Raw genomic sequence first — 21,383 nt, forward strand, 5'->3', positions numbered from 1 at the left:
TGCCCCAAGCAATGTGGGGAAAGGTAAAAGACCATAACCTGCAGATAGTGGGATTCAGAGGGGGCATATTCCACTAAATAAAAAGGTCCTCTAAAGAGCCAGGAAACACCCAAGAGAAGTTCCAGAGAGAAAGAAATCTTCCCCTAAGAGAAGCCACATACGATCAGTGGAGGAAAAGATGATTAACTATTTCTGCTTCTTTCTTACATAGGTAGCATCGATTGGGGATCTAGAAACCATGCTTGCAGAGATTATCAACTATGAGAACTTTATTCTAGAGAAGAATCCAAAAGAATATGTTGACCTTAGGCATGAGATGTTTGATCCAATCTTTAACCCAAAAGGGAGGGGGACGGGAGAAAAGGACTATGATGCCTAGTGTCATAAATATTTAGTCAACTATGGTACATAGCTCCATGGTGTTCATGGACTATGGTAGCTATTTCAATAATCCCCTAGAAGGGGCCCAAATTTGAATATATTATAGTGTCACTTTCCACCATTTGAGAATTAATCTTGATATTTCGATATAACCATTGGATGTTGGCCTAAAATTGAAAATACCTTGAGAACCCTATATAATGAAATAATATTTAATTCATTTCATAAACTAGAAATTAAATTTTACAAGCAAGTATTTTTTCATCAAAATTTGAGCTAAAAATAAGTAGCATCAAGCAACAACAAGTTATCTTTATACCCTACTAGGGGTAAGCTTTCTTCTAATCATTAATAGTTGTAGTTGATGATAATTCCTACATAGGGTTTGACCTAGGAAAACCTCTATAGACACCAACATTTCTCCTCTCTCTATAGACTGAACTATAGAAAGGTGTAGATTTGTGCATAGAAGAATGAGAAACACAAACCCAAACATTGAATAATTTTTGGACAGGGGGAAATATAGAACTTCCTGACCAATGATCTGAAAGCTCATCTTCTAGAACACTTGCTTGGACTATGGCACCTAGCTTTACTGTCATACTATTTCAAACTTATATTTTAAATGCAAATTCCTCTCTACATACCACTTCCAAAGTTATACTTTTGAGTTGATTTCCTATTCTATATCTTTCTATTTATGTTGATTAGTGCCTATTTTGCATCATTTTCCATCTTAATCATATCCGATCATATCTTTGCAGAAAGTGGAATAGTTGATCATAACACCTAGCTCTCCTAAGAGACTAAATTTGGGCCTAATTTATTGTCCACTAGTGAAATGATAATGCCAATTGGAAATGTTTCCTAGTTTTAATTTCCTTAAGAAAGAGACAACCATTTTCATGATTTCAAGTTCTAAATATGTTTTATTTTTATATCGTATTTAATAATATGGATGGATCCAGATAATCTTTCAACTAATTAAGGCATCTATTCAAAATTGTATTTATTAGGAGGTCATTTAGATAGGATTCTTAGCATTTGAATTTAGTTTTTGTGCTCATGTATAGATTATTTTAAATCTCAATGAGATTTTTTATTTATTTGGAGCAAGAGAAAATGTTAAAGAATCAAGTGCTATGTGTGTTGTAAGGTATCTTTTCCCTTCTTTCTTATCCTTATGGGTTTACTTCTAATTTATTTTTTATAATAGGGAAATACTAGGATATAGGTGCTATCTACCTTGTAAATCTTATAAAATTTTACTAGATACGAACACTCTTGGAAAGTGTCTATAGATAATTGGAGTGATATTGAAATCAATGTATAATAATTAATTCCACTTATTTACAATACACTCATAAGAAAGGAGAGTCCATCAAATATGGAAAATATGACTTATAAAAGAAAAATAATTTAATTAAAAATCAACCTACATGTGAAATTATTGGGAAATTGTACATGAATCTTCAATTCTAAACTTGTTCCTTTCAAAATTCCATAAGCTAGGTGCTTAGGAGATATAATTCCTTTTGGATATCCTATGGCATGTCTTTTCGAGTTCATAAATTTGGGAACATTTGAAGCTAGAAAATAATATTTTTAGGATTTATGTAGTGAGAACACGTATTTCGATACTATGTGTGATGTTTTTCACTTATCGTTTATCCAATAAATCTATTAATTGGTACCTTCAATGGTAATGGGAGATAAAAAGAGAGGAGTGAAATAAAATAGCTTGAATAGGTTGAAGGAACTAGATAGGAAATTGGATTTGTTGTGATTATTCATTGGTATATATGTGCTTTTAGAATAGAATAGAGAAAGAGAATGAAAGTGTGATCATATTGTAATCTTAATTTCAAAGTTAATATGTAGTTCGGATGTCTTCTTGTATGTATTTATTTTGAAAATATTTTTCCTTATAAATATTGTGATATGTGATGCAATAATGGTTTTTTTCTTCTTTTTTTTAATTTGTTTATTTGAATCCATTAATTTATTTAGAGCAATTTTGACTTTAAGAACACTTAATTTTTTTATTTGTATGGAAGTTTCAAATTTCTATAGTATTGTAGAATAAGCCTTTTATGTCAATGCTCGGAATCATAACTTGATAATGAAGATTTTATCTTAGGCCATTAGATTATAGATCAAAATTACCCAAAAACATTCCCAATCCTAGGTCCTTTCCTTAGTTCTCAAAAATAATCTCACATATTGTTAAATGAAACTTTATTTCCATTTTTTCAAATATTGATTCCCTCTTTCCTAGTAGTCATTGATAGCCAAATTTTGGAGTATATTTATTTAAAAATAAATTATATTAAGAATAAATGCTTTTGGATTAGATTGTGTGAAGTTTTTTTCCATCAACGTTTCGGATCACACTCTTTGATCCATCATCGGGATGATATAGAGAAATCAAAAGACAAATTGTTATATTAAGAATCAAGGCTTTGGGATTAGATTTGTTATATCTTGGTATTTAAATATTTTTTAATTATTTAAACATATCCTAGAGAAATTTAACATCTAATGCAATTAGAAATAGCATACATAGGAATAATTGGATTTGGAGCATTAAAAATAAGTAAACTTTGTGTCAAAATATTTTGTAACATCCACTAGCTTGAGAATATTTTCTTTGATATTTACTCACAACTATAATTCCAATGTAATCAATATAATCAATGTAGGAATATTTAATCTTCATGATATGTTAATCTCGCCAATATATTTTTCAATACATTAGCCCTTATGCATTAGTAGAAATTAGAGAGAAGGGAAAACCAAGACATAAAGACACACATACATAAGTTGATCAGTCTTATAGATGTTATAGAAAAAAATTACACTTTCTATACATTATACACATAATAAAACTAACCTACACTAAATTTTATGTGTTAAATTCCCAAAGAATAAACACACTAAACATTTTATTTTTTTCTAACATTAATAAATCGTTCTACTCTACATGAACTTCAACCCTTGTTGTTAGTAATAAAGATGGAGAACAAGGAAGCCAATCTCAGCATCTGTGTGATATGTGGAGAGATATACAAGGTGCCTGCAACTAGAATGGCTTGCTTGATCCCATGGATCCCATTCTCAAATCTGAAGTTCTGAGGTATGGAAACCCAACAAAGGTTTGTTATGATGTATTTGATGGTGAAAGTAGTTCTAAACATTATGCCTAATGTAACTACAGCAAAACATCACTGTTTGACAAGACCAAAGAAAGTTTTTTTGAATTTTTTCAATGGCCTCTGCAAATTTAGAAGGGATTTTAAAAAGAATTATCGCATATATAGGTAGATTCTGAAGTGTATCTTTAAGAAGTTGAATTTTACATGGTTGATTGAGAAAAGAACCTTTCCATCTAGCTAGCTTTTTGTTGAACCTATCAAACAATGAATTCTAGAAGGAGTCAAGAGGATTAATACCTAGGGGCAAACCCAGATAAATTGATGGAATTGATTCCACTCTGCATCCAAGAATTCTGGCAATTTTATTCTACCTAGGCTTGGGAGTATTGAAGAAAAATAAAGAGCTTTTCTATCTATTAACCATCTAACCAAACATTGTCTCATAATCATACAAAGTGTTTTTCAGATTCCTAGCTTCAGCCACTATAGATCTCCCCATCAGAATGGTATCATCCACAAACTGTTGGTGGGAGCGGACCAGATTATTAAAAGAAGGCCTAAAACCCATTAGGGATCCCTGCTTGACCATCCTTTTTCAGGTTCCTACCAAGGCATTCTGCCATTATGGTAAAAAGAATAGGGGAAATGGGATCTGCCTCCCTTAGCCCTCTTGAATTCTTAAAGAAATGACAAGGAGACCCTTTCACATTGGTAGATATGGAAGCCACGGAAATGAGTTGCCTAATCAGCTGAAGGACTCTTTTTTTAAATCCAAATGCCCTCCTAATTTTGTGTAAGAAGTCCCGTCAATATGATTATAAGCTTTTGAAATGTCCAACTTGAGAAGAAATCCCTCAGTCTTAGATTCCATGAGAGTGAATATTTTCATGGACAATAATAATTAATCGAGGATCTGCCTTCCAGGAACGAAGTCATTTTGCTAAGGAGATATCAAAGAGGGTAGAATAATCAACAGTCTAGAGGTCAAAACTTTAGAGATCATTTTGTAGAAATAATTGTAGAGGCTTATAGGCCCAAACACTTCTAAATCTGTAGCTCTAGGGTGCTTAGGGATGAGGACCAGGAAGGTAGCATTTTGTTCCTTAAGAAGGCATCTAGAACCAAAGAACTTCTTGACAACACTCACCACTTCATCAGCCACAATCTCTTAGAACCAATGAAAGAAGAACATAGGAAACCCATCAGACCCCAGAGCCTTATTACCTTCCAAAGAAAAGACAACTTTCTTGATCTCTTCCCTAGATGGAATAACAGTTAGCATTTTGTTATCTTTTTCCTTGACAAGTTTAGGGATGGCCTCTAAAAGATAATCTTGCATTGCATGATTAACTCCATCATTCATGGAGAGAAGATTGCTGAAAAAAAGGACATCTTGTCTTCTTATATCTTCGAAACGGCTACCATTGTGCTCAATGTGAGAGATTCTATTTGTTCCCCTATGTTTCAACCCAGTCATGTGAAAATACCTGGTATTTTTATCCCCATCTAAAAGCCAAAGAGCCCTAGATCTCTGCTTCCGAAATTCTTCCTCCTTATATTTAATATGATGCATCTTCACAAGCAACTCATTTTCCTTCATCTTACAATCAACAATGCATCTCTCCAGCTGGATTTTTTCTTGTATATCCTTAAGTTCAAGCTATAACTTGGATTTGATGCCAAAAATATTACCAAAGGTTTCTTTATTCCATCTTCTAACCTAGTTTTTGACTTCCCTCAATCTGTTCGCAATCCTGAACATAGCTATCCTAGAGACAGAGATGTTCCACCATTTCCTAACTTCCTCAAGGAGTTGGGGGTAGGAAAGCCACATACCTTCAAATCTAGAGGGTAATTTCCTCTTAGCCAAGATAGGATCCGCCACAAAACATATGGGAAAGTGGTCTGAGCCCACCCTAAAGAGGGCCTTTAAGGAACAAAAATAATTTAAAAACCATTGATCCTATCCAATATGACTTGAATCAAATCCTTACCAATTCTTTGATTTGACCAAGTATAGGAGGCTCCTTGTAGCTCTAAATTAATCAATGCCTAGTTATTAATGAAGTCCAGAAGATCCATTTTACTTTCCAAATTCACCTAGTATCCTCTGAATTTCTCATTATCCTAGAGAAGGGTATTACAATCTCCCATGACAACCCAGTTTTCACTAAGAAAATTCCTACAAAAGGCAGCAAGCTCTTGCCAAAAAATCTTTCTGACTCCTTTCCCATTAGGGGTATAGATATTGGAATGGATCCAACAAAAAATATCTCTAATACGGGTAAATCTAGTGGCCACATGATTGATACTTTCAAATAGTGGTTCACATTTAATTAGGTTTAGATTCTAGAGTAATATATATAATAGTTAATCTATAGGATTATGTACAATATAGCTATACCTATTCTTGAGAGTGAATATGTAAAAAGATATCTATTTTTCAAGTGAATTATCATTATTGTTAATTAAATTCATGAATCTGTATATTGACATTCTTTATATATATACTTGAATGAGGAAAACATGCATCTAGTTATGAATAATGTGTCTCTTTTATCTTAATGATTATAGCTCTCAAACGGATAGTAAAGTGTTGGCTAGACTTTCTTATACTTAATTATTAATTTTTGCTTGATTGTCTTTCTAACAATTATAAATGAATTAAAAATCTTGAAAGGATATCAACTTGACAATGCATAAGTTAATTCACTTTCTTTTATATGCAATCTTTTGTTATTGATATAAGCGTGAACCTCAAATTAACTTTCTTATTGAGCAAGTTAGCATATAACTATGCAATGTTTGTCCTTATCAAGTAAATGAATCGATCCATTTATTATTTCACTTATCTTAAATTTTGCCATATGTGGCTGAAATGTTCTTTGACTTGACTTCAAGATTAGATGCACAATTGTTTTGTCATATCATCCTGATTGTGTTTATCATCACTATGTTTTTCCTTGTGTTTGGGGTGGAATTTGACTGTATGAAAAGGTATCAAGTGGTTAACTTGTTGCTTTTGATTTCTTATGTATGCTTGTGCATCATGTGTATTCAATGTGATTTATGTGTTTATGGATGGTCTTGAATATGAAGGAACGAAGAAGAATAGATATATTAACCAAAAGCATTATATTTATTGATATTTTATTTTATAACAATAATGTAAATATGTTTAACTAATGGCTTGAAAAATGACAAAGACTTTAACAATTGTTATTTATTAGGGTAAAACAAGTTTTGAAGGGACCCTAAAACCTTTCACGACAACCAGCACTAGAAAAAAACGAGACACGAACCAATAATTGATCAACATCAAAACAAAAGGGAAACCAAAAAAATCAACAAACCCAAAAACCTACTCAAAATTCTTTAACATTTTTATAACTTAATACCTTAACCATTGTTAATACATGCTTAACTAATAAATATTCTCACCTACCTTTTCATGAAAAAGATGAACAAATCCAACATTATTAAAATGTATTAAATAACGGAAGCACGTTATACTTGTGATAGCATTGCTCACCTTAGCAAGGCAATACGGATCCGTCTAGAAGATGAGCTGTCATGTTCCACGTCGATAGTGCAACATAATATAGACTTTGTGTTGCCCATATTTCAGTTGTACTATCGTAAAGGATCACCAACTCTGTGCTAAGTACATCAAAACATTGTCAAACTGAGAAGTGCAGTAGACAACAATGTCTTCCAAGATTAGAATGTCGTGGATGGCAAAATGTCGTCTCCAAAAATGTCCCAGTCATCTTCTCTCTTCTGTCGTTCAAAATGTACAAACCTGTTGGAGAAGTCGAATTTCGGAATCAGTCTATCGAAGAAAAGTCTTATCAAATGCAAAATTCAATGTATAAGTTTGATGGAATGTAGACACCTGTTCCTTAGCCCTCAGATTTCAACTCAAGAGGACATTTGCTGAATAGACAATACACTGAATACATTTATTCACGTTTTCTGTTTCAGTTCCTGCAATACTGGTCAACCCATGTGGATATATCCCTCTTCTTTTATCTCAGCTGCAGTCATGATTGATCCTGTATTTATACGTGATCTTTGTGCAATCGAAATTTATGTGTGAACACTCAATCTTCTACTGATCAGTTAGAACTCCACCTAGGACGCTGCTTTTCCTTTCATAATCATCCCGGTCTGCAATTTGAGAAGATGGGTTGTATATTTTCGTTCCTACTTCGCCAATCGTCAGCCCATGTCTATGACAAGGAATATGGAGAACAAGGAAGCCAATTTCAGCATCTGTGTGATGTGTGGAGAGATATACAAGGTGCCCACAAATGGAATGGTTTGCTTCATCCCATGGATCCCATTATCAAAGCTGAAATTCTCAGGTATGGAAACCTTGCATTATCAAAGCTGAAATTCTCAGGTAAGAGAGAACTGCTGGAGAATATGGGCATGTCTGAATGTGGCTACCGAGTCACTAAATATATATACGCCAATACTGGTTCACTTTTTGGCGACAAGTCAAAAGGCAGAGCCGTTTGGTTCGGGTTTATTGCAGTCTGTCACTATGCAAAGGAGATTAAAAGGCTTGGACGACGTGACATCGTGGCTGCATGGAGAGGAATTCAGACAACTCAAGAATGGATACAAGATCAGGGATGTTCTCGTGCCTGCTAATTTATCATACAAATGTCAAAGACCCACCAAAGATCATCAGTTATTACTTCCATCTGCAAATGATGGAGTTCGAATTGAGAAAGGATTCCTCAACTTTTATACTTCGACAATGCATGAGTAGGAAGATTGTGGTGGAAAGCGCGTGACCATGAGCGCAAGAGCTCATGTGATTGCAGAGATAAAGAGATTGCTCCAAGTTTACTTGGAATAGTTTAGGAGCTGCCCTGGCAACGTTGAGTGCTTAGGACACAAAACGAATCTTTAGAGCTAACCATTTTATTGCTATTCCTGTAACAGTGATTTCCTTTGCCTCTCCAAGGGTAGGAAATTTTGCATTTGCGAAAAAGGCGGAGGACATTGGGCTCAAAGTATTGAGGTTTGTGAACAAGTGGGACGTGGTTCATGAACGAGAAGATGAGATGTGTTAGCAGGTGGCTGAGCTGGCTTCCTTGGTCATTAGGGTTCGTTTAGTGGACAAAGCCCCTCACAATCTTGCTTACTTTCATAATTTAGATGTTTATCTCCGTTCACTTGTTAAGAGTAATACGTTGGAGCGGCGGGCTTTCTTCCTGGATTGAATTCTGGACAAGTAGAGTCTTCTCCTGCGCATGATGCTGTGGGTTAGGAAGTTCCAAGGTGCTCATGTTTTGATTTCATATAAATTCGGCTTCCTCTCATATTTACGATTGTATGTATTAGATAGTTATTTTGTCCAGATCTTTAGCAAAGTTTGAAATATTCTCTTGAAGAATGCTAATATTTTCGGCCATAAGATAGTAGATGAATAAATTGAAGATATATAGAATTATAGGACATATGAGAGGTTTACTTTGTGTAATGCTCATTTTAATATAAATGAGTGCTGGCCCTTCCATATATATATATATATTCATATTCTTGGCAGCGGTTGAGGGTTTGGTCTTTTTTGTAGATTTTAGTTCTTATTTGTTTGATATTTCTGGATCTCTTGTTGTTAATCTTTATCTTATTCAAATATATCTGGCTTTGATCTTTTATCGAGCAAAAAAAAAAAAAAGTTGGAGCTCTAGAACTATGTGTCTATAACAAATTATAATAAAATGGATATTCTTGTGTCTATCCTTTTCCATTTCTACATTTTTCATGATATTTTTACATAGCTTATTGTATTTATACATTCCCCTTAGTGTGGATGCCAATCTTATGTCACATTTCTTCTCTTGTGGTATCTATGTATTTTCTAACTTGTTTTGTGTTTTTATTTTCTATATAGTTTTCTTGTATTTTTAGTGTAGTGTATGTATCTTTATTTCATGTTTTCTTAAAAAAAATATTCAAGAGTTAAAATTAAATATTCTGGTGTGTATTCAATCATTTTATTCATCTCTCTCCTTATCCCTTAAGGAAACCATAGAGATAAAAAATAAATACTATATTTTAGTTTATTTATAATAAGCTTGCCTTGGATATCATCACTAAGATGATGATTTGAACCCTCATGTTCAAGTGGGGTAGATAAATTTCTTGAGAGAATTGAAAGACTTCCATTCAGATGACATTATTTGTTATTCAATAAGCTTGCAATAACTTTCCATTTTATAAAATGAAGAATAAAATTGGGTTATCTTCTTGTTCCACAAAATTTAGCTTTACCTACGTTATGGTATATTAAGGACATACCCTAGCAATATAATATAGCCTAGATAGAATCAAGCAATCATGTTTTGTTATAATGCATTAGTAAGGAATTAGCTATACAAGTTAGCTACCCCATACCTCAAGAAATAGAGATGTAGGATATGTATGCTCTCCACTAACATAATTGAGTTATCTTGGGTCATTACAATGGTTAGTACCTCATCATGGTCCTTACATTCCATGCCTCTAAAAGGGCATATTGGTGAGCTTATAGTCACTCGCACACCCATAAGTTGAATAAATTAGGTTGTTGGTACATTTTTTTTTGGTAATTTGGCTAAATTTGCGTCGTTTTAAAAAATTAAGCAAAATTAACAATTAAAACTTACACCATTATCTTAGTAACATATTGGTGCACAAGCACCCTTTCAAGCTCTCCATCCTTCTTGTTTTGTTGGTGTTATGCTTCTTATGAAGCCATTATATATAAAATAATGAGCCAAGTGCTCATAGGTCCTAGTTAGGGTCCTAGTGGAGATCTTAGGGGTCATAAGTCAAGATTGTGATTTTCTTGAAAATGGAGGGTATGTGTGTCTTTGTTGTTTTTAGGGGTCCTTTATAATATGGTGGTGTCCTTAGGTTGGCCCAATGTGGGTTTAGGAGTCATGAAAAGCAACATTGAGAAAGTTGCATGACAACTTTTAAAAGTTGTCAAGCAACTTTTCCACCAGGAGGTCAAAATCCTTAGTTTGGCATGGACAACCCTAATATGGGCGCACAGACTGAGGCCAAGGTGGTATAAGTATTTTCAAACCCTAAATGAATGGGTTGGATGTCAGAGATTGTACGGCCCAAGCAAGAAGAACTTGACTGTGACTGTTTGTTAGTTACCAGTCAGATTGAATGAAGTTACCGGGCAAGTAAATGGATTGAACTGCATGCAAAGCTATGTGAAATGTCTTCTATGGTGTAAATAATTTCATTGTTTGTGATTAGTCTAGGTTTCTGTTTAGCGGTTGAGTGTGCTTGTAAATAGTTTGTAATTTGCAGTCTCACTGTCCAGTTTTGGACTGGTTGTGCAAATGAAGTCATAACTCCATTCCGCTTTATGGAATCACCATGAAACCATGAGGAATAGAAGTGAAGACCCTATAATATAGTCCCATGCAAGCAGGGCCCTTAAAAATGCAGGAAGGCCAAGCAAAGACCCACTCCTAGGCGAGACTAGACAGTGCCCAGTTAGGAGAGGTCAAATTGCAGAGGTCTTGGAGAGCAAGGTTGGTCAGAGGAGAGTGCACCCTTTGGAGGAGGTGTAGAGGAGTGTGTGAAGCATCACTGGTGTGAAGGAGGAGCCTCCACCAATCCAAACAAGGTGGATAAAACACAAAACCTTCACTGTGACCTAGGCAGACCCCAAAACCCTCACAAAAACCCTTGAAAACCTTAAAATCCACCTAGGACAGTGTACGGACACTTGGAGGCCTAAAACCTATAAAATCCTTGAGTCCTTGCCAAATGAATGGCAGTCCATTTAGGGAGTTAGGGTTGTATGTGCATCGGTTGTGAGAGGGATCCCTAAAACACCGGGTAGGAGGCCTAATTGGTCCTAATACTTGTAGCCCTATTTGAAGGCAAAAACACAAAATGGTGAAATCGGTAAGGGGTTGAAGGCTTGAAACCTCTTGGGGGCACATGAATGGGTGGGAAGACCATGAAATAGACCTATTATAACTTTGCTAAGACCTTGGAAGGTGTGGAACAAGCCTAGCCCTTGTTAGCCATAGTAAGGGGTTTTGAGTCTCATGAGTAGGTGAGACCTTAGGAGCAGCATAGCAACTCATTGGTGGGTGGATTGGGAAAGGTCAGGGGATTCCTCAAGAAAAGGAAGTCCTAGAGACCCTAGGGTGTGAGGAGAACACGAGGTGATCCAAGGAAAGGATCCAAGAGCATAGACTAGGCTAGTCTATCTTAAGCACCAACCCATCAGATTGGTATCAGAGCAAGTAAAAGACTTGTTGTACTGTGTATGTCTCTATATACTGGTGAATCTATAGGGGAGAGCAGAATGGTCACTAATGCAGAGCTGGCTAGAGAGGTGGAAGAACAGAAGGAGAAGAATAGACTCCTTGAAGATGCTATGAGCGAGATAAGGTATAAACTGCAGGAAGTGTTGGATTAGAGGACACAAGGACCTTGGGATGATGACACTAAGGGAAAAGGCAAGAAAAATATAGACATAGATGATATTATCCCTGAACCAGATCCCTTGTTCAATGAAGAACCTTTTGTGAAGTCTATTAAGGCCTTAAACACCAAAGCTTTTGAAGGATTGCCACATTTCAGTGGAAGAATGGACATAGACACTGTTATGGAATGGATTGAGGGCATGGAAAACCACTTTGAGTGTGAAGGAGTGACAGAGGCTCAAAAGGTTAAAGTTGCCAAATCAAGATTAAGGGGAGTAGCTTTGACATGGTGGAGGTACCTGCAAGAAGAGAGAGTTGGTATGGGGAAACTACCTATTGCCAATTGGAAGGCCATGGTGAGTAAGATTAAGGAGAACTACTTACCAGAGGATTATGAAGTACAACTTCATAAGAAAAGAAAGGGATTGAAGAAAAAAGACCTTGATATGACCTCCTACACCGAAGAATTCCATAAACTTTGTCTTAGATCCAAAGTCCAAGAAGATGAATCTATCAAGGTGGCTAGGTATCTAAGCAGCCTAAAATGGAACACTCAAGAGGAGATAAGCCTATGGACTCCTACTACTATTCAAAAATGTCATTGGCTTGCTACCAAGGTAGAAGAGAGGAACAAAAGGAAAGGAGACTCTAATAACAGGGGTAGAGGCAGAGGTAGAGATCAAGTGAATCACCAAGGTGGTTACCAAAGCAAGGCAAATGAGCAAAGGAACCAAGGAGAAACCAAGTTGACTGAGCATGGTAGTGAAGCCAATCTTAGAGGAGGACATTCTAGAGGAAGAGGTGCACAAGGTGGTCCAAATAGGGGTAGAGGTACTGGCAGAGGTAACTCCAACTGTGCAACAATGAAGTGTTACAATTGTGGATAATTGGGACACCCGACATATAGATGCCCTAACAAGCCTACATCACAAAACAATGGAAAGAGGGTTGCATATGCACATGAAGACTCTTCAAGCAGGAAGACACCTGAGGTGGACCATATTGAATCAGAGATTGGAGAAAATCTGATGTTCAATAGGGTCTTGATAAGACAGCCAGAGAAGAATGAACCTAAGCATAGGAGAGCATTGTTTAGGGTGAGGTGCAAGATTCTTGGTAAAGTTTGCAAGGTGATAGTTGATTCAAACTCAACTAACAATATCATATTGGAAGAGGCAGCCAAGAAGTTGAAACTCACAAGGATACCCCACACTAACACATACAAGGTGACATGGTTGAATCATGAGCAGAGTGTGCTAGTCAATGAGCAGACTTAGGTAGAGTTTTCTATTGGAGGATACAAGGATAAGATCCTTTGTGATGTGTTACCTATGGATGCATGTCACTTATTGCTAGGAAGACCCTGACAATTTGATAGGAAGGTGATCTATAATGGAGAGGAGAACTCTATTTCCTTTAAGAAGGACAGCAAGACCTTCAAGATTCAGTCTTTGATAGAGAATGAAGAGGGAACTTCAAGAACACCTAGTATTTTATTGGCTATCGGTAAAGAGTTTTTAAACTTGCTACATGAGGAGGAGATAGTGAAGTGTGCCATCTTTGTGAAGCCAAAGGAGGAAGAAGACAAGTTGCAGGCAGAGATACCCAAGGAGGTGAAGCACATGTTGCAAGAGTATAAGGACATAGTGAGTGATGGAGCACCTGCAACACTCCCACCAAGAAGGTCTATAAGTCATCAAATAGACTTTGTTCTCGATGCATCCTTACCTAACAACACTGCATATAAGCTTACACCTGATCAAAATAAGGAGGTAGCAAGGCAAGTGCAAGAGTTATTGGAAGAAGGACTGATTAAGAAGAGCATCAGCCCATGTGCAGTCTCGGTAGTGCTAGCATCAAAAAAAGGAGGTAAGTGGAGACTTTGCATTGACTCAAGATCAAACAATAGGATTACCATAAGGTATAGGTTTCCTATTCCTAGAATAGAGGATCTAATGGACTATTTAGGAGGGACTATGTATTTTACCAAGCTAGACCTTAAAAGTGGTTATCACCAGATAAGAATTAAGGAGGGTGATGAATGGAAAAATGCTTTCAAGACCATAGAGGGATTGTATGAATAGCTTGTGATGCCATTTGGACTCACCAATTCTCTGAGCACCTTCATGAGGTTGATGAATAAACTGTTGAAGGAATTCATAGGCAGATTTGTGCTGGTGTACCTAGATGACATTCTCATCTATAGCAGAACTAAAGAGGAGCACCTTGAGCATTTGAGGTTAGTCTTAGAGAGGTTGCATGAGGAGAAGTTATCCATCAACCTAAAGAAGTGTGACTTCTTGAAGAAAGAGCTAGTCTACTTAGGATTTGTGGTGTCCAAGGGAACCTTGAAGATGGATCCAAGCAAAGTGGAGGCAATCTTGAATTGGCCTGCACCTAAAACAGGGACTGAGGTTAGAAGTTTCCATGGATTAGCTCAATTCTATAGGAAGTTTGTGAGGAACTTCAGTGGCATATGTGCACTAGTCCTTGACACCATCAAAGGAGGCCTTAAAACTAAGTTTGAATGGACTGAGCAGGCTGAAAAAGCATTTCAATTGTTGAAACATGAAGTAGCCACAAAACCTATCCTTCTCCTACCTACGTTTGATAAGCTATTCACTTTGGAGTGTGATGCAAGTGGAATTGCAGCAGGTGGTGTATTGAGTCAAGAGGGAAGACCTGTGGCATTTTTCAGTGAGAAGCTTAATGAAGCAAAGAAGAACTACTCAGCCTATGACCTAGAGTTGTATGCATTAGTGCAGTCTCTAAATAAATGGAGGCATTACCTACTCCCAAAGGAATTTGTAGTGTTCACAGACAATCAGGCATTGAGTTACATCAACACTCAAGAAAAGCTAAGCAATAGACATCTGAAATGGATGGAATACATCCAATCCTTCACCTTCACCATCAAGCATAAGAAGGGGCAACTAAATAAGGTGGCAGATGCCTTAAGCAGGAAGTTGTTGATAGTGTAAGAACTACAGTTGCAGAGCATAGCAATAGAAGGTTTCAAAGACCTCTATGAAGGAGATGAAGACTTCTCATCAGCTTACAAGGTTTGCAAGGAGTTTGAGAACCATTTCCATGGTGAGTATGCAGATTACACTCTCCAAAATGGTCTCTTGTTCAAGGGTAACCAGTTGTGTGTACCTAGAGGATCCATGAGGGAGAATCTCATCCAAGAGAAACATAATGGCAGTTTAAGTGGACACTTTGGAGTCAACAAAACCTTGGATTTAGTACAGAGGTACTACTATTGGCCAAAGTTGCCAAGACATGTAAAGAGGTATGTAGAGCAATATGGAGTGTGTCAAAGAGCAAAAGGAGGATCAAGCAATGATGGTCTCTATCAACCATTGCCGGTCCCTAACAGACCTTGGGAAAGTATAAGCATGGACTTTGTAGTAGGACTTCCCAAGACTAAAATAGGTATGGACAACATCTATGTGGTAGTAGATAGATTTTCCAAGATGAGTCATTTCATACCATGTAAGACTACACATGATGCTAGCTATGTTGCACATCTCTTCTTCAAAGAGATTGTTAGGATTCATGGACTCCCTTTAAGCATTATTTCAGATAGGGACAACAAGTTCATGGGTCATTTTTGGCAAACATTATGGAGGAGACTAGGAACTAGCTTGTCATTTAGCTCAGCTTACCATCCACAAACAAATGGTCAAACTGAAGGCATCAATAGAGTGTTAGGCAACTTGTTGAGGTGTCTAACTAAGGAGTATGGACAGACATGGGATCTAGTCATTCCACAAGCAGAGTATGCATATAATGACAGTGTGAATAGGACTACTGGTAGAAGCCCTTTGAGGTTGTGTATGGCAGACATCCAAGGGGAGTATGTGAGTTGAGAGACCTTATTATGTTGGAGATGAAGAGCGGGCAAGCAGAGGACTTCACTCAAACCATCAAGGAAGTTCAAGAGCAAGTTAAGAAGGCCATCATTGAATCCACTCAAAAACTGAAGGCCAAAGTGGATGAGAGAAGGAGAGAAGTTCAGTTCAAGGTGGGTGACTATGTGATGGTACATTTGCGCAAAGCCAAGATGCAAAGTGGTAAGCCTACCAAACTGCAGATGAAGAGAGTAGGACCTTGTCAAATTCTAGAAAAATATGGTGAGAATGCCTATAAGGTTGATTTACCTTCAGACTTAGCCATTTCACCAGTCTTTAATGTTGTTGATCTGGTAATGTACAAGGGAGAGATAGCAGGGTAGACTGAGAACCAAGCTAAGGTATTACAAGACTTGGATGCAAATACCTTACCTCAAGTGAAGAAGCCTAAAGAAGAGGAGATCTTCAAATCAAGGGTGAAGAAGTCTACTAGACACTAGGTCTACATGGAGAACTTAGTGAAATGGGAAGATCAACCAGTATTTGAAGCTACATGGGTAGAGGAGAGAAGGTTCAAGACACTTGGAATAGACCCGACTCTCATTTCTTCTTCTTTTTCTTAGTTATGTGTAGAGGGGGAGTATGGTGCAGGAGCACCCTTTCAATCTCTCCCTCCTTCTTGTTTTGTTGGTGTTATGCTTCTTATGAAGCCATTGTATATAAAATAATGAGCCAACTACTCATAGGTCCTAGTGGAGATCTTAGGGGTCATAAGTCAAGATTGTGATTTTCTTGAAAATGGAGGGTATGTGTGTCTTTGTGGTGTTTAGGGGTCCTTTATAACATGGTGGTTTCCTTAGATTTTCCCAATGTGGGTTTAGGAGTCATGAAAAGCAACATTGAGAAAGTTGCTCAAAAGTTGCATGACAACTTTTAAAAGTTGTCAAGTAACTTTTCCACCAAGGGATCAAAATCCTTAATTTAGTGTGGAAAACCCTAATATGGGTGCACAAACCAAGGAATAGGTGGTATAAGTATTTGAAAACCCTAAATGAATGGGTTGGATGTCAGAGATTGTACGACCGAAGCAAGAAGAGCTTGACTGTGACTATTTGTTGGTTACCAGTCAGATTGAATGAAGTTACCGGGCAAGTAAATGGATTAAATTGCATGCAAAGCTATGTAAAATGTCTTCTATGGTGTAAATAATTTCATTGTGAGTGATTAGTTTAGGTTTTTTTTTACCGGTTGAGTGTTCTTGTAAATGGTTTGTAATTTGCAGTTTGACTGTCCAGGTTTGGACTGGTTGTGCAAATGAAGTCATAACTTCATTCCCCATTGTGGAATCACCATAAAACCATGGGGAATGGAAGTGAAGACCTTGTACTATAGTCCCATGCAAGCAGGGCCCTTAAAAATGCAGGAAGGCCAAGCAAAGACCCACTCCTAGATGAAACTGGACAGTGCCCGATTAGGAGAGGTCAAATTGCAGAGGTCTTGGAGAGCAAGGTTGGTAAGAGGAGAGTGCACCCTTTGGAGGAGGTGCAGAGAAGTGTGTGAAGAATCACTGGTGTGAAGGAGGAGCCTCCACCAATCCAAACAAGGTGGCTAAAACACAAAACCTTCACTGTGACCCAAGCAGACCCCAAAACCCTCACAAAAACACTTGAAAACCTTAAAATCCACCTAGGACAGTGTACGGACACTTGGAGGCCTAAAACCTATAAAATCCTTGAGTCCTTTCCAAATGAATGGTAGTCCATTTTGGGAGTTAGGGTTGTTTGTGCATCGGTTGTGAGAGAGAGCCCTAAAAGACCGGGTAGGAGGCCTAATTCGTCCTAATCCTTGTAGCCCTATTTGAAGGGAAAAACACAAAATGGTGAAATCAGTAAGGTGTTGAAGGCTTGAAACCTCTTAGGGGCACATGAGTGGGTGGGAAGACCATGAAATAGACCTATTATAACTTTTCTAGGACCTTGGAAGGTGTAGAACAAGCCTAGACCTTATTAGCCATAGTAAGGGGTTTTGAGTCTCATGAGTAGGTGAGACCTTAGGAGCAGCATAGAAACTCATTGGTGGGTGGATTGGGCAAGGTCAGGGGATTCCTCAAGGAAAGAAAGTCCTAGAGACCCTAGGGTGTGAGGAGAACACCAGGTGATCCAAGGAAAGGATCCAAGAGCATAGACTAGGCTAGTCTATCCCAGGCACCAACCCATCACATATATACAAATAGGAAATGGCACATCTATTCAATGTTTGAAGCCATTTTTTATTTATTAAAATTAAATGAAATCTGTGTTTAATTTCCGAATACAAACTCAACTCTAATCCACATTGTTCTAAACTTCATCCTCGTGATATTAATTCATCACCCCAATTATTCCCATCCTTCAAACATTAGTAAATACTCAACATCAAATAAATATATTCTACATTATCCATACCACTAGGATCCAACTCAGTCTAAAACACTAGTGTCCTAAAATTAGACTTTTTGGACATTTCAAAATTGTACTGGATTATTAAAATTAATAAATCTAATGATCACATATTTTTCGTTACGACCCCAAGTTTTATACAGGTCCCAAATATATCCTTGTAACCTTACAAAATTCATATGGTCAAAATTTTATCAATCCAAAAATATCCCAATAATTTAAATTTTGAGCATCCAAATGGTTCTGTATATGGTGAAAATGGATAACAATAATAACAATATTGAAAGGCTAAATGAATTCAACCACAAAACCCTAGCCTAACAATCAACAAAGATCCACCATAACATATGAAGATTACGTAAGACAATGCAAATCACATGAAATCACAAAGATTATACCATCACATGTCCAATAGGGTTTTGATCTCCATTCTTCCTATCTCCATTGATCTTGCTTGATATATTTGCTCTCAGATTCTATGTGCACAAGAGCTCAACAAAGAACGGAATGTGGTTGCGAGTAGGATCGTAGTGTAGTCAATTGATCAAGTCATTAGGGTTTGGTAATGAAGGAAGCATCTCCTTATATAGAAGACACTATATGAAATGGAGGGATAAGATTGAGAGGTGTAAAAGGAGGTCGGCTATGATTAGAGGGTAGGTAAAAGAAATAATAAAATAATGAGAGGGGTAGGTAGTGTATGAATTAAGAGATGAATGACATGTGTCATGGGTAGAAAAGGTTAATGAATTAATTAAATAAATAAAGATTTATTTAATTAATAGAAGAAGTGGGATAATTAAATAAATAAGATATTTATTTAATTTAGGAAAAGGATAATTTAAATAAATAAATGTATTTATTTAAATGAGAAATAAGGCTAGAAGAGGATAAATGAATTAATTAAATAAATAAGGATTTATTTAATTAATAGAAGAATTAGGCTTAGATAATTAAATAAATAAATTAGACTGGACAATTTTAGGTGTCTACATTTTGCCCCTCTTTGAGACAATGCGGCTTGTCGCGTTGTTTCAAAGAAGATAAGATGAACTGATACAGAGTTGCCCCAGGATGGGAATGATATGCCCCCTTGAGAGATTGGATGAAAATGTCTGAAAAGAGTGCAGACAATCTCTTGATAAGAAAGAATAGGCTAGAATGGACTGACCGGATAAAGTGACAAAGTCACGGGACAAAGAAGACTGACTCGGGAAACGAAGGCGAGGGCTAGGAGTAGTCTATAAGATAGACCATGGGGGAAAATACATCCTCATTATCATCCACACATCCACAAGAGCATATTGCAGAGCGAAAATAGAGCAGGAGCAGTCAACAGCGATGGCTTTCACTCATAGATTCGATCGCGTTCGTCGATTTCAGAGGCGAGCAGAGGCAGGAGAGCCGGTAAGTACCACCAAACCTCCTCGTACTTTGACGCATTTAATTTTGTCATTAATGCATGTCGAATAGGGTAATAAATGTTCTTAGACTAGGGTCCAAAAAGTGTCAAAAACGTCCAGGCGCGTCTGCGTTGGTGCTAGGTGTGTCTGTGTCAAGAAGGCGCGTCTGTGTTTTTCAGGCGCGTCTATGCAGTCTTTGAGCGCGTTTATGTCATGTAAGCACGTTTGTGTTTGAAAAGTATGAATTTGCATCTTCTAGGTCAAATCGGCAGTTCTGTGATGAACATACGCTATCGATTGGATAAGCTGCTGAGAGGATACACTCAAGCAGGTCATCTAGGAAGACTAGGATAGATCTAGGCACTTTGTGATGAACAGTGAGTACCAAGATAGAGTACTTTGTGATGAACAGGGAGTACTGAAATATGAGCAGCACTTTGTGATGAACAGGGAGTGCAAATGTGAGTAACACTTTGTGATGAACAGGGAGTGTCACGCACGTAGTACTTTGTGATGAACAGGGAGTACCACTAGGATAAATAGCAACACTTTGTGATGAACAGTGAGTGTCACTAGGATAGAATGCCATATGCATTTAGATAAAAAGGGTAGCATTTTGTGATAAACAGTGAATGCCACTATAACTGACATGATTGAGTTGTTTGACTGCAAGAGTACTTGCCGATGCTAGAGTCATGGGAGAGATTCCCATTGACTCAAAGGTTACGACCTGAGTTGACAGCCGAGGACAGAGCCGCTATCGAGGAGATGGGTTTGAGACATGTGCTGTATGTGCCTGAGTTTCGGGTGAACATGGGACTGCTAACTACATTAGCTGAGAGATGGCACTCTGAGACCTATACGTTCCATTTGCCGATGGGTGAGATGACAATCACCCTGGAGGATGTATATAGGATTATGAGGATACTGATCTATGGGGAGCTAATCCCCTACGATCGAGATGGCGACAAAGAGGCCCTGAGAAGAGTATTCCAGGACCCTGGACTAGAGATGAGGGCAAGACACGTGGCATGGGACACCATGACAGCCACCGGGTTAGCATTGCTGGCAGTGATCGGAGGAGCTATCAGTGGTTTCCTATGTCCGGATAGGGTGACTCAGGGATTGGCTGTGGGCTGGGGAGGAGCATTGGAGACGCTGGTGACACAGCATACTAGATATGCCTGGGGACCATGTGTGTTGGCCCACTTGTATTATGAGCTTCATCAGTTTGTTTATTATGGATCAATGGGATTGGGCTACGGAGTTACCTTGCTGCAGGTATGGGCTTACGAGCATCTGCCGGTTACCCGACCGATACACTTCAGGGGAAGAGGTTATGGATGCAGCTTTGTGCATTTGTATGATATGATCATATCGCAGCCACGGCTTGGCAAGCTAGAGTATTGGCGACGAGTGATTGATGACATTGATGAGGTCATATGGCGACCATATCTGGGCTGCGAGCAGTGGGAGGATGATGCAGTTGAGCTTCCCTACACCTTCCGGAGTAGGTATTTGATTAGGCGGACACCCTATGTGCTGGAGAGGCAGCTGGTAGACAGGATTGGCCGACAGTTTGGCCGAATTCAGAGGATGCCCCGGGGCTCAGGCATGTATGCCCGCACAGTTAGAGATCAGGCACAGTTTGGGCCGTTGCTGTCGTATGATCAGGCAGTGACACAGTTGG

Source organism: Cryptomeria japonica, chromosome 9, assembly GCF_030272615.1.
Source record: "Cryptomeria japonica chromosome 9, Sugi_1.0, whole genome shotgun sequence".
NCBI lineage: Eukaryota > Viridiplantae > Streptophyta > Pinopsida > Cupressales > Cupressaceae > Cryptomeria > Cryptomeria japonica.